Source organism: Bos indicus x Bos taurus, chromosome 2 (genome assembly GCF_003369695.1).
Source record: "Bos indicus x Bos taurus breed Angus x Brahman F1 hybrid chromosome 2, Bos_hybrid_MaternalHap_v2.0, whole genome shotgun sequence".
In the NCBI taxonomy this organism is placed as follows: domain Eukaryota; kingdom Metazoa; phylum Chordata; class Mammalia; order Artiodactyla; family Bovidae; genus Bos; species Bos indicus x Bos taurus.
The window spans coordinates 98,782,566-98,795,636 of NC_040077.1; positions in this window are offsets into that span (position 1 = coordinate 98,782,566).

Consider the following 13,071-nt stretch of genomic DNA (forward strand, 5'->3'; position numbering starts at 1 on the left):
AAATGACTTCCTCTTTGGATTGAATACACACTTAGTTATATGACCCATTATCTAACCAAAACAAGAAAGTTATAAGAAATCTCAAACAAACTAATTAGTTCATATTTTTAATGGACAAATACACATTTAAATACAGAGAAAATTAAAGGACATTTAAGAATGTATATGACTCATCTACGTAAAATTTGAACTATAAAAATCTTGATTAAAATTATAATTTTATAATAATATAGTTTTTCAAATCTGATCATAGAGAAATAGAAACAGAACAGCTACTAGGAAGTTGCTATGGACTAAATATTGTTTCCCCTGGGAATTCACATGTTGAAGCCTAAATCATCAATGTGATGGTATTTTCAGGTAGAGCCTTTAGAGGAGAATTAGGTCATAAGAATGGACCCCTCATGACTAGAATTAGTGATCTTTATAAAATAGGTGATAGAAAGATGATCTCACTTTCTTTGCTCTCTGCCATGAGCTTATAATAAAAAGATAGCCATCCTTGCACCAGAAAATGGGTTCTCACCAGATCACAGCCAAGTGGTCACTCTGGTCTTAAATTTTACACCCTCTAGAACAAAATAAATGTTTGTCATTTAACTCACCCAGTTCATGGTTTATTTGATACAGCAGTCCAAACTAAGATAGAAATTGAATAAAGAAATATCAAAATAATTGACTTAAACTCACGTATCAATAACTACCTAAAATGTAAATCGATACTCTGTGGTAGATAGACTTAGAACCCCAGAAATGTTCATGTCTAATCTCTGAAACTTGTGTGTATGTTGCTTTCCTTAGCAAAAGGGATTTGGTAGATGTGATTGATTATGGACCCTGAGTTGTGAAAATTACTTTGGATTATGTGAATGAGGCCAATCATTCACATAATGAGCCTTTAAAAGTGGAGAAACTTTTCCAGCTGGAATCGAATACTGTTAAATTTAAGAATGGAGAAATAACACTATTAGGCAAGGAATGTAGGTGAATTCTAGAACCTGGAAAAGACAAGGAGATAGCTTCTTCCTTGGATTCTCAGGAAACAAACACAGGACTCCTGGCATTTTGATTTTAGCTCAGTGGGAGACCTGTATAGGACTTCTAACCCACAGAATAGTAAAATAGTAAATTTGAGTTGCTTAAGCCTCTAACCTGGTGGCAGTTTGTTACAGTAGCAATAGAAATCACATAGATACTCCAAGTACAGGAAGAAATGTTCAGTCTGCATTAAAAACAATGTGTTGTTAGAATAAAAACTCATATAAATATAAGAATACTGACGAATGAAAATACAAAAAGAGATGCACCATGCAATAAAGGAAGCTGGTGTGGCTATATTAATAGCAGACAAAGTTTACTTTAATTCAAGATAATTTAGTTTAATTACCAATTATGGAGCATAGCATTATATAGTGAAAAAAAGTCAGTTTTTTAAAAAATATAATCTTAAATGTGTATATAGGCGATAACATAGCTTTAAGTATTGTTATCTATGGCAACATGATAGAACTCAAAGGATAAATAGACTCATCTACAATCATAGTTGGGAATTTAAACACATCTTTCTTAGAAATTAAATGAATAAACAGACAAAAATATCATATTTGAAAAAACCTACTAATCAGGTTGACCAATTTCACATTTATAATATATAAAGCAATAATACTATGTGAGTTGTTTTTTAGTACCTATAAATCATTCACAAAGTAGACAGTATGCTGGGTTACAAAACAAATCTCAATAAATGTTACAGGGCTGACATTATATGGAGTGTGTTCTCCAAATGCCAAGAATTACAGGAGATGATCAGAAAAATACTGGCATGTTTGAAAATTAGGCAATACATGTCTAGATAATTTATCTTACAAAGATGAAATCACAAGAGAAAGAGAATGTTTTGAATGAAACAATAAGAAAAACACATATACCAGTGTTTGTAGAATGTAATTAATGCAGTAGTATTTGGCGGGGATTCTTTTTTAGCTTTAAATACATATATTATAAGAAAAATATGGTTTTCAAAATTAATTAAGTAGGCTTTAATATCAAGAAACTAAAAATCAACAGTAGGGATATCCAAGTAAACCAAAGGCAGAAATAATAAATGTAAGAACAGAGATAAATGAAAAGGAGACACTTAACAGAGAATATCAACAAAGCCCAAAATGTTCCTTTGTAAAGATTTATGAAAAATAATAAAAACTTATTGGAAGGCATCAAGATAAAAGAGTGAAAAATAGCAATATCAGAAATAAGAAGCAAAATCTCACCATAGATCCTATAGGCATAAAAGGATAATAAGATGATATAACGAATTAATTATGTCAATAAACTTGACAATAAATTTGAAATGTGAAAATTCCTTGAAAATGCAACACACTAACGCTCATGCAAGAAAACCCAGAATACTTTATATATGCTATATTTATTTATATATACCAACATTAGTTCCAAAAATTCACCTCTCAAACAAAACTTTATGCCCAGATGAATTCACTGGTGAGTTCTATAAAATATTTAGTGAAAAAGAAAAAAAAATTCTATCACAAACTCAGGATAAAAAGAAAGGACAAATATTTCCCAACTGCTTTTAAATGTCAAGTAGATTATTAATACCTGTACCTGCAAAGATACAACATGGAAAGAAAATTACAGGTCTACACCCCATTTCAACATGTGCAAAATATTATCAAAGTACTAGCAATTTGAATTTCCTGGTGTATCAAATGCATACATTTTTAAGACCAAACAGAGTTTATTTCAGAATTATGTTTGGTTTGACATTAGAAAAATAATGTAATTCACCTCAGTGACATAAAAAAGGAAGAAAACAATTGATTTTCTTAGTTGTGTAGAAAGTATTAATAAAACAACAACAACTTTTATAAAAAGTATCTCAGCAAACTAGAAATAGAAAGAAACTTCTTCAGTTTGATAGAGAGTACTTACAAAAAGCCTACGGGTAACATCAGACTTAACTCTGAAATATTGAACGTTTTTCCCCTACGGTGAAGGAAAAAAACAAAGATGTTCATGATCACCATTTTTATTTGACATTGTATTAGAAGTCCTAGCTCATGGAATAATGTAAAAGAAAAAAAGAGCCAGAGATACAGAGACAGAGAAAAAAAAATCTGAAGTGAAAAGTAAGAAGCATAACTGTCATTATACACAGACAACATGAATGCAAATTTAGAAAAAGCAAATAAATCTACAAGCTACAAGAACTAACAAGTGAATTTAGCAAGTTCATGGGTACACAGTCAATTATTTTTTATAAACTAGCAACAAATAACTGGATAATAAAATTTTTTAAATGACATTTATAATTTTATCAAAAATAAAATATCTAGGAATAATATTAACAAACTACATGCAAGGCTTTTCTGAAAATTATAAATGAATAATTCTTTAAATATTCAAAGATCTAAATAAATAGAAAGATATTGCATGTTTATGGATTGAAAGTCTCTAAACTGCCAGATATATGTTCTATCTAAATAAAGTTGTTATCTCAATCAAAATCTCACCAGAATTTTGTACAAGTATGAGATTTATATGAAAATTTAAAAACACAGAAAGGCTAAGACCAATCCTAAAGCTATAGGAACAAATAGAGGGTCATATTTGAAAAGCATAGGCAAATACTCGACATAAATAGCAGAGAGTTCACAGAAGGACCCACATATATACAACGTCTTGATTTACAACAAAAAAACACCAACACAAGTTAATAGGAAAATTATTAAGTCAAAATTTTAGTAAGGCAAGAACATACTTTGAGAATAGCAACAAATTTGTTGTCTTTAAAAAGGTATAGACTACTCCCTCAATTCAATCGAATATGACCACATTTGTAAATCAATTGCTAAGAAAAAGTGCTAGTTTTATAGCTATTGTTTCTTAGTCCAAGTTTATGTTTCTATACTCTTTTCTGAGATACAAGGATTTAGAGTCTCCAAATTCATATTCCCTAATCTTTCTTGCAGGCTGGCTTTCTTTTAGGTTCTGCCAATAAGAGGCACTCAGAGCATGCTGAAGAGCTGGGTAAAGGAAAAAGGGATCTACTTCTGTTTCCAAGCTCTGTCAGCTTCCCTCTGACATTGAAGGGCTGCTGCCAGCTTCTTCTGTGTTGTCCTCCTTAGAATTTCCAAGCCTAGCTCTGTATGGGTCCCTCCTTTAAGCTTCAGCATTTTGGTAACTCCATCTCTTCCCTCTTGTTCTTCCAACCTCAGGTGTTGGGGTTGCTTCCTGCCATTAATAATATTGAGGTTCCCTTGGCATCCATTTTATTCTTTCAATGTTCAAACATCTTTTCTAACCAATTTCTTGTATCAGATCATCATTTTACAAATGCCTGATGTTTTCTGCTTTCATGGCTGGACCTTGAATGATATAGAGCCCATAACTCACTGGAAATGTTTCTCTTGAGGCAACTGCATGAAAGTTTAAGATATTCTTTTTGAGTATAAATTATCTAATTGAATTTTTAAAACCCTCAGGCCACCTTACCCTTCTCAGCAACTAACCTTCCCAGTCTGGTAATGAGTGCTAATGAATTCCAGGGCAGTTAATGCAGGAATAGAAGTAAGCAAAAGTGATTGCCTTCTACAATATCCAAAATATCTTTCTTAGTGGTAGCAATAAACACCAGGTTGATGGACTACTAATCTGTTATGTTATTATTCAGGATGAAAATGTCAATGTGGACCCAGAATTTTTCATACTTGCTTGAATTTCTCACCACTGGTTTCTGTTTATAGGTAATTTTGGTAGCAAAATTTTCCTTTTAGGTTATGACAATTGTCCTCAGGGCCAATAGCAACTGAAATGATCATTATACAACAGCTGCAGAGGGCATTCTGCCATACCTGTAACCAATCCCAGTATTCAGGTCCCCAGAGGTGGTTGGCTTTGTAATGAACAAGCTAAAGTTAATGTCAATATAACAAATGTCCAAGTAGAAAGAATCTATTTTGCCAGAAGAAGGTAAGGGTTACAATAAGCATGTTCAGATTTACTGGAGAAGAAAGCAGAAAGAAAGGAACTGCCTTAAGAGACAGTTCTTGCCCAAATTCCTTTTCTTGACAACCAATAGACAAGAAACAAAATCAGGCATATTGGAGAAGTGTGTTCTAAATTTCATATATTTTATAGGAAGCAAATATTAAAATTTATCCTCAAATCTCATCAGAATCTGATTATTAAAATCTTTCCTCATGTTCTAGGACTGCAATCTTAGTCATTGAAGGAGCCCTCTGGGGCATCTACCAATCAACAAACTATCCACTTAATGTGAATAGTACTTATAATAAGTGTTAGTCATTCAGCTGTGTCTTACTCTTTGTGACCCCATGGACTGAAGCATGCCAGGCTTCTCTGTCCATGGGATTCTCCAGGTAAGAATACTGAAGTGGGTAGCCATTCCCTTCTCCATGGGATCTGGGATCTTCCTAACCTAGGGATCGAACCCAGGTCTCCTGCATTGAAGGCATATTATTTGCCATCTGAGCCACTAGGGGAGTGATAATAATAGTAGTGGTAATGATAGCTGTACATGAGTCCTTATTTTGTACTTATAATTCTAAATGATTTAAGTGTGCAATCTCTTTATATTTCCAAAAAGACAAGAAGCCATTCCTACTTTGATTAAAGGCAGTGTCTTGATTTGCTTTTTGATTTCTCTTTCTGTAGAAGAGTTCGAGCTTGAAGGAGCTATTAATTAAGGGACTCTGTCCTCAGAGAACTATAAGATGGGCACATGACCCAAACTAAGTCAACTGAATTCCTTCTTTCAGAAATTTGAATCTTGGTATGACTCATTAGCAGCAATACTCTGACAAGATTCTCATATTTACTAGGCTAGTAAATAAATATTAATTCCTATTGTGAGATTCAATCACCAACCTTTCCTTTGATTCTCTAAGCCACTCAATATCTACACCCCAAAATTATTTTCTGCTTAAAATTTCATAGAATCCATTACTGTTGTTTGCAACAACATTTTATAAAAGATAAGTTTTATCTATGAGAAAATTGACGCTCAATGTGGTTAAGTCAATTGTGTCATGTCAAACTCAAATCAGAAAGTGAAGTCAAAGTGTTAGTCACTCAGTCGTGTCCAACACTTTGAGACCTCATGGACTGTAGCCCACCAGGCTGCTCTGTCCATGGGATTTTCCAGGCAAGAATACTGGAGTGGGTTGCCATTTCCTTCTCCAGGGGATCTTCCTGACCCAGGGATTGAACCCAGGTCTCCTGCATTGCAGGTGGATTCTTTACCGTCTGAGCCACCAGGGAAGACTGTCAAATCACAGCTAGGATTTTAATCCAGGAATCTCTGGTTTCATGAGGCCAGAGCTCTAGATGAAATGGCTTTGTTGTTGGTGTTGTTCAGTCACTCAGTCATGTCTGAGACCACCAAGGAAACAACACGCCAGGTTTCCTTGTCCTTCACCATTTCCTGGAACTTGATCAAATTCATGTCCATTGAGTCGGTGACACCATCCAACCATCTCATCCTCTGTCATCCCCTTCACCTCCTGTCTTTAATATTTCCCCAAATCAGGGTCTTTTCTAATGAGTTGGCCCTTTGTTTCAGGTGGCCAAAGTACTGGAGATTCAGCATCAGTCTTTCCAATGAATATTCAAGGTTGATTTCCTTTAGTATTGAATGGTTTGATCTCCTTGCAGTCCAAGGGACTTTCAAAAGTCTCCAACACCACAGTTCAAAAGCATCAATTCTTCAGCACTCAACCTTCTTTATAGTCCAACTCTCACATCCATACATGACTACTGGAAAAACCATGGCTTTGACTATATGGATCTTTGTCACCAAAGTAATGTCTCTACTTTTTAATATGCTCTCTAGTTTTGTTATCGGAGAAGGCAATGGCACCCCACTCCAGTACTTTTGCCTAGAAAATCCCATGGACAGAGGAGCCTGGTAGGCTGCAGTCCATAGGGTCGCTAGGAGTCGGACACGACTGAGCGACTTCACTTTCACTTTTCACTTTCATGCATTGGAGAAGGAAATGGCACCCCACTCCAGTGTTCTTTCCTGGAGAATCCCAGGGATGGGGGAGCATGGTGGGCTGCCATCTATGGGGTCGCACAGAGTCAGACATGACTGAAGCGACTTAGCAGCAGCAGCAGCAGCAGGTTTGTCATAGCTTTTCTTCCAAGGAACAAGCGTCTTTTAATTTCATGGCTGCAGTCATGATCTGCAGTGATATTGGAGCTCAAATGGCTTTGTAATAGATGCAAAAAGTAAATTTAATTTTATTCAATGTGGAGTGTTTCTGAACAGTTTTTAGAAACCTGAGACACTGCAAGCATTGGTCCTGGTCATTCATATTGTAATGGATTTTATTGGTGGCTCACCTAAACAAATAAGTGAGATTCTCAAAGCAAGAGAAAAGCTTTAATATGAATAAATCAAAAAGGCCTCATGACCAGATTCTTCTTATGGTTGGGAGAAGGAAATGATTACAATTTAAAAGAGCAGTTTGGGAAAACAGTTTGGTGGTTCTTCAAAAAGGTAAACACAGAATATGTTCTAATACTTTGTTTTTCTGTTGTTTAGTGGTGTCCCACTCTGCAACCCCATTGGCTGCAGCATGCCAGGCTTCCTTGTCCTTTACCATCTCTCGGAGCTTGCTCAAACTCCTGTCCATTGAGTCAGCGATGCTGTCTGACCATTTTGTCCTTTGTCATCCCCTTCTCCTGCATTCAGTCATTCCCATCAACCGGGTCTTAGATATACACCCTAAAGAATCGAAAACAGAGACAGAAACAGATTTTTGTACATGCATGTTCATAGAAGTATTAGTTCAAATAGTCAAAAGGTGGAAACAACTCAAATGTCAATCAACAGGTGAACAGATGTATGAGTGATGTATATATAGAATGGAATATTATTCAGGCATAAAAAAGAATCAAGTACTAATACATCCTATAATGTGGATACCTTAAAATATTTTAAGTGAAAGAAGTTAGACACAATAGGCCACATTAGTCATGTGACACAAGTCATATGACTCCATTTATATTAAATATATAGAATAGATAAATTTTTGGAGACAGAAAGATTGATGGTTTTCAGAGGCTGGGGCAAAGTAAAAATAGTGAGTGGTTGCTTAATGGGTATAGGGTTTTATTATGGGGTGATGAGACTATTTTGGGACAAGATAGAGGTGGTATTTGCACAAAATGTAAATGCCACCAAATTGTATACTTTAAAATAATTGAGTTTATTTTGTGTGAATTTACCTCAGTATTTTTACAAGTGCCTAAACTCTTTAAGTACAAAGCATATTAAGTCTCTAAAACTACCTTATGAAATAAGTTATTATTACCCAGCCCATCTTAAAGACAACGAAGATAATGCATAAGAAAATTGATACTTGCTTGTGATCACAAAGCTGATAAAGTAGTGGATTTGGAATTCAAACTGAAAAGTTCAAGCTATAGCTCCCAAGTCTGTATGTTTCTACATTATACTCTTACACTTTTCAAAAGCTTGGAATTGTGTAATTATACTATAGGCCAGTATTATCCAATAGAACTTTCTGATAATGAAAATGTTATTTATCTATATTGCTTAATACAGTAGCTGTTAGTCACCTGTGAAGACTGTGCATTTGAAATAATGCTAGGACAGCTGAATATCTGAATTTTTAATACTGTATAATTTTAAATTATTTAAGTGGTCTTATGTGGCTATGCGGAGAAGGCAATGGCACCCCACTCCAGTACTTTTGCCTGGAAAATCCTATGGATGGAGAAGCCTGGTAGGCTGCAGTCCATGGGGTCACTAAGAGTTGGATACGACTGAGTGACTTCACTTTCACTTTTCACTTTCATGCATTGGAGAAGGAAATGGCAACCCACTCCAGTGTTCTTGCCTGGAGAATCCCAGGGACGGGGGAGCCTTGTGGGCTGCCGTCTATGGGGTCGCACAGAGTCGGACACAACTGAAGTGACTTAGCAGCAGCAGCAGCATGTGGCTATGGGGTACCATATTAGTTGTTGCAAGTCTAAACTTGATGTATTTTTTTGTAATATATTCTTTAGGGCAAATTTTTTTTTTCCAAAATGCATATTCTTCCTTCTGGGTAATATGAAGAAATAGGAAAAGAATTGGAGTAGTTCAATCTCAACTACCTCTGTACCCTCTGAGAACTTTTCAAGTGTGAGAAGGAGATTATCAATCCCAACCACTGTGAGGTGTGTTAACCTTGACTTTTTGTCATAACATCATTTTAAAGGTCAGAAATCTCTTAATACTCACTACAGGGACATAATTGGATCAGACTGAAAAACATTATTCAGGATAACCCCAAATGCAATTCAGACAAAGAAAGCTAGTCAGTGGTAAAATACATACTAGCATCTAACCATCAGCCCTAGGAACTGTTATCACAAGAATCTTTGAGGTGACATCTTTGCTACAAGTATTTCTGCCACAAACAGTTCCATTGCATGACTAATTGGCCATAAGATAATTTTTCAAAAACAGATGAAATGGCACAAAATAAAAAGGGGACATTAAAAAGGAGATAAAGAAACATGAGAAACAAATAACAAAATTAAAACATTTTATTGAAAAATACAAAATATTTTAATACATTTAAAATGGATGTAGATTCTTGGCAATACTGAACAAATAACTGATTTTACCTTGTGGGTCATACCTAAGCTTTTATCTTCCAAGCGTTTAGTTAATAGTATTTTTTTTTTAATTTTTGTTTATTTTTGACTGTGCCACATGGCTTGTAGGATCTTAGTTCCCCAACCAGGGATCAAGGATCAAACCTGTGCCCCATGAAGTGGAAGCATGGAGTCCTGACCACTGGATCACCATGAAAGTCCCTGTGGTTTTGTGGTTTTTTTCTTGGCTTGTAGATTTGTACCCTTATTCAGCAACCCCCTTTTTCTTTTTTGATAAAATTTCTTCCCTCATTAAGATAGGTATCAGTTTCCAAACACTAGAACACATATCTTTCTTGTAAACTAAGCTTTGTAGTGCATTGTGAAAGACTTAACGCGTTCTTGTTTGTTCTTGGCATATTATCACATATCTATTGACAGACATTCTGAAGTTCCACAGGAAATGTGAGTTCAACAATGTGCCTTCAAATCCATGAAGGATTTACAAGCTGATACATTATAATTTTCTGGAAGAGTAGGCAATCTGACTTTACATTCTTATTTCATATTTCCAGTAATTTTTGTCACCGTATTTTCTATCAGGTTGATATAACTAAGTGTTATCATCCACTATCTTAAGGCCATGTCTACTCTTCACTCTATACACCATCATCTGGAGTGGGGTGCCATTGCCTTCTCTGAGTCTAAGGTTTACATAATTTTAAAATAAAAGTACTGTCTTAATGGAGAAGTAAAACAAAACTATCAACCAGTTGAAAGTAAATTGTCAAACGAAACTGTCAACTGGTAATTTTATAATTTATGACAAAATTAACTTGCAACCTATTAATTATGCGGTAAAGATGTCTATGGCAAAGATGTTTATGGTGAAAATAACTGGACACACCTATTGTCACTTTGATGAGATACAAGATGTAATGAACTTTGAATAAGTATATTCGACATTTGGTATAAAAGAAATGCCATAAATGTAGTAGCAGGTCACCTCCTGTATTTCATCCTACAAATATCTTTTCCAAGGTTTTCTTTCACTTGTTTCTTCCCCAAAGTTAAATTTGCTTTTGCTTCAGGCCTCAGATTGTCATGTTTTATTTTTCTTCTTCTTACACTTGTTTGTAATGTCTACATGTTTAATACAAACAACCAAGGTACCAAGTTAGAATAAACATTTTTTTCAGCCCAAAGTATCTCACACATGTACCAGCATGCAATTTATACTCATAATTAAAATTATTCTCAAAAAATAAAAAAGATATTAACATTACCCTAAGGTGTAATCACTTGTGATAATTTACCACAAATTAACCTTGCACCTTGTATGTGCAAGAAGCAAATAGATGACTTTCATTTGTACAAAAAATATTTGAGTTAACATGCTGGATATTACATTAAACATTGAAATATAACAGTAACCAAGACAGACAAAAAATTATTCTCTTATAAAGCTAGAGAAACAAAAATAAGTATAGCAATTAACAGTTAACATTTATATAGAATTTAATATGCTCAGGCATAGTGTCTGGGGGCCAACTGGAGGAGGAGTGATATTTGTAGATGAAGATCAGAAGTTCCATTTGGATTATGATAATCCTAAAGAGGAGCTTCCCAGGTGACTCTAGTGATAAAGTATCCACCCGCCAATTGCAGGAGACAAAGGAGATGCAAGTTTGATCCCTGGATCAGATAGATCTCCTGGAGAAGGAAATGCAACCCACTCCAGTATTCTTGCCTGAAAAATCCCATAGACAGAGGAGTCTGGTAGTCTACAGTCCACGGAGTTTCAAAGAGTAGGGCATGACTAAGCAACTGAGCAGGCACACACACAAGCTGAAGGAGACTAAGCTTAAAGGAGACTAACTTAAACATAAGTTAGAAGTAGCATGGATAGTGTTATTGGGAAGAGAATGACCAACGTGCAAGACCAAAGTTCAAGTTTCAAGGGGAAAGATCTCTGCTGGTGTTACATATTTAGCAGTGATGGCCATGTAGAAGATACCTAGAGCTATGAGATAGAGTGACATTACTCAGTGAATAAGTATAGGTAGAAAAGTGAGAAAGTCCTCGTGCTAAGCCCTGGAGAATAAAACACTGCGAGGCAGAGAGAGAGATTGATTAAGCAAGACCAGAAGAGTATGAAAAATCCAGGTTAAGTATGGCATCCCAGAGGAAAATTTTTCAAGGAAGGGAAAATGATTCACTGTGTCAAATGCATCTGATAAGCCAAGAAAGATGAGGAACTGGCTGTTAGATTTAGCAATATGAAAGATATTCAGTATATGAACATTTTAGTGGGAGTAGTTTAGATAAAACCCCGACTGGAGCAGTTTCAAAAAGAATGAGAGAAAAAAATTGGAGAGAACAAGCTTCTATAAATCAGTCCAGGATAATGAAATGAGTATGTGTATACTGATGATATGAATATCAGGTGACGAAGTCAAGTTTTTGAGAAATAGAACTTTCCTCATACTTCCTATGATTGAATTCAGTACTTTGTTGCATTAATTGCACAAATTTCTTTGCAGTCTTATTTGCAAAAGTAAAGCTTTGGAAAAACTGACTATTAGTTAAACATTATTTTAAAAGCAAATGAAAAAAATAGCACATAATTTGCTAAGTATGGGGCATCTATACTATGGAATATTACAGCGATGGAGAAAAGAGGTAAATCCTTCATGTTTTGTTATTGAAAGATTTCCAAGGTATTTTTGATGAGCAAAACCTATGGCAGTAGAGCACCTATAATGCAGTTTCTTTACTTTGTGTCAACAGTTTGGTTCGATAAACTTGACAGGGTTCAACTAACTGAAAAACTTTGGACAAAAAGCTACTGAGTTATTAGACTAGTCTTTGTTTTGAGGGTTAAAATATTCAGGGTGATTCAAGTCAGAATTTGTATCTCCCGTCTCATTGAAAGTATCTCCTTTTCCTAAGGAGTGCCCAGCTGTTCAAGGAGGCATGGTTTGCCTTTTCTATCTTTTTTCCATTTCTTCCCCACAGCTAGTTGCTGCTTCTGTTCCTCCAAGGTGGGCACCAGATGGAAGAAAGTTAACATCATCCCCCTGGCTAATTTTGTTGTAATTTGATACAAGTGTAACCTAGGCTGGCTTATGTCCAAATGCTGGCTCTTTTTCTCAGCAAATGATTCTGGGGCTTCTTTGAAGACTTCCCCAGCGTGGACATTAAACAGCGCTGCCCTCTGGTAGGAGGGCACACTCATAAATTGGCCTCTGTGACCTCATTCCTGGTGGCTCGAACAGTAAAGGATCTGCAATTCAGGAGACCCAAGTTTGATCTCTGAGTCAGGAAGATCCCCTGGAGAAGGAAATGGTAACCTATTCCAGTATTCTTGCCTGAGAATTCCACGGACAGAGGAACCTGGTGACCTACAGTCCACGGAAC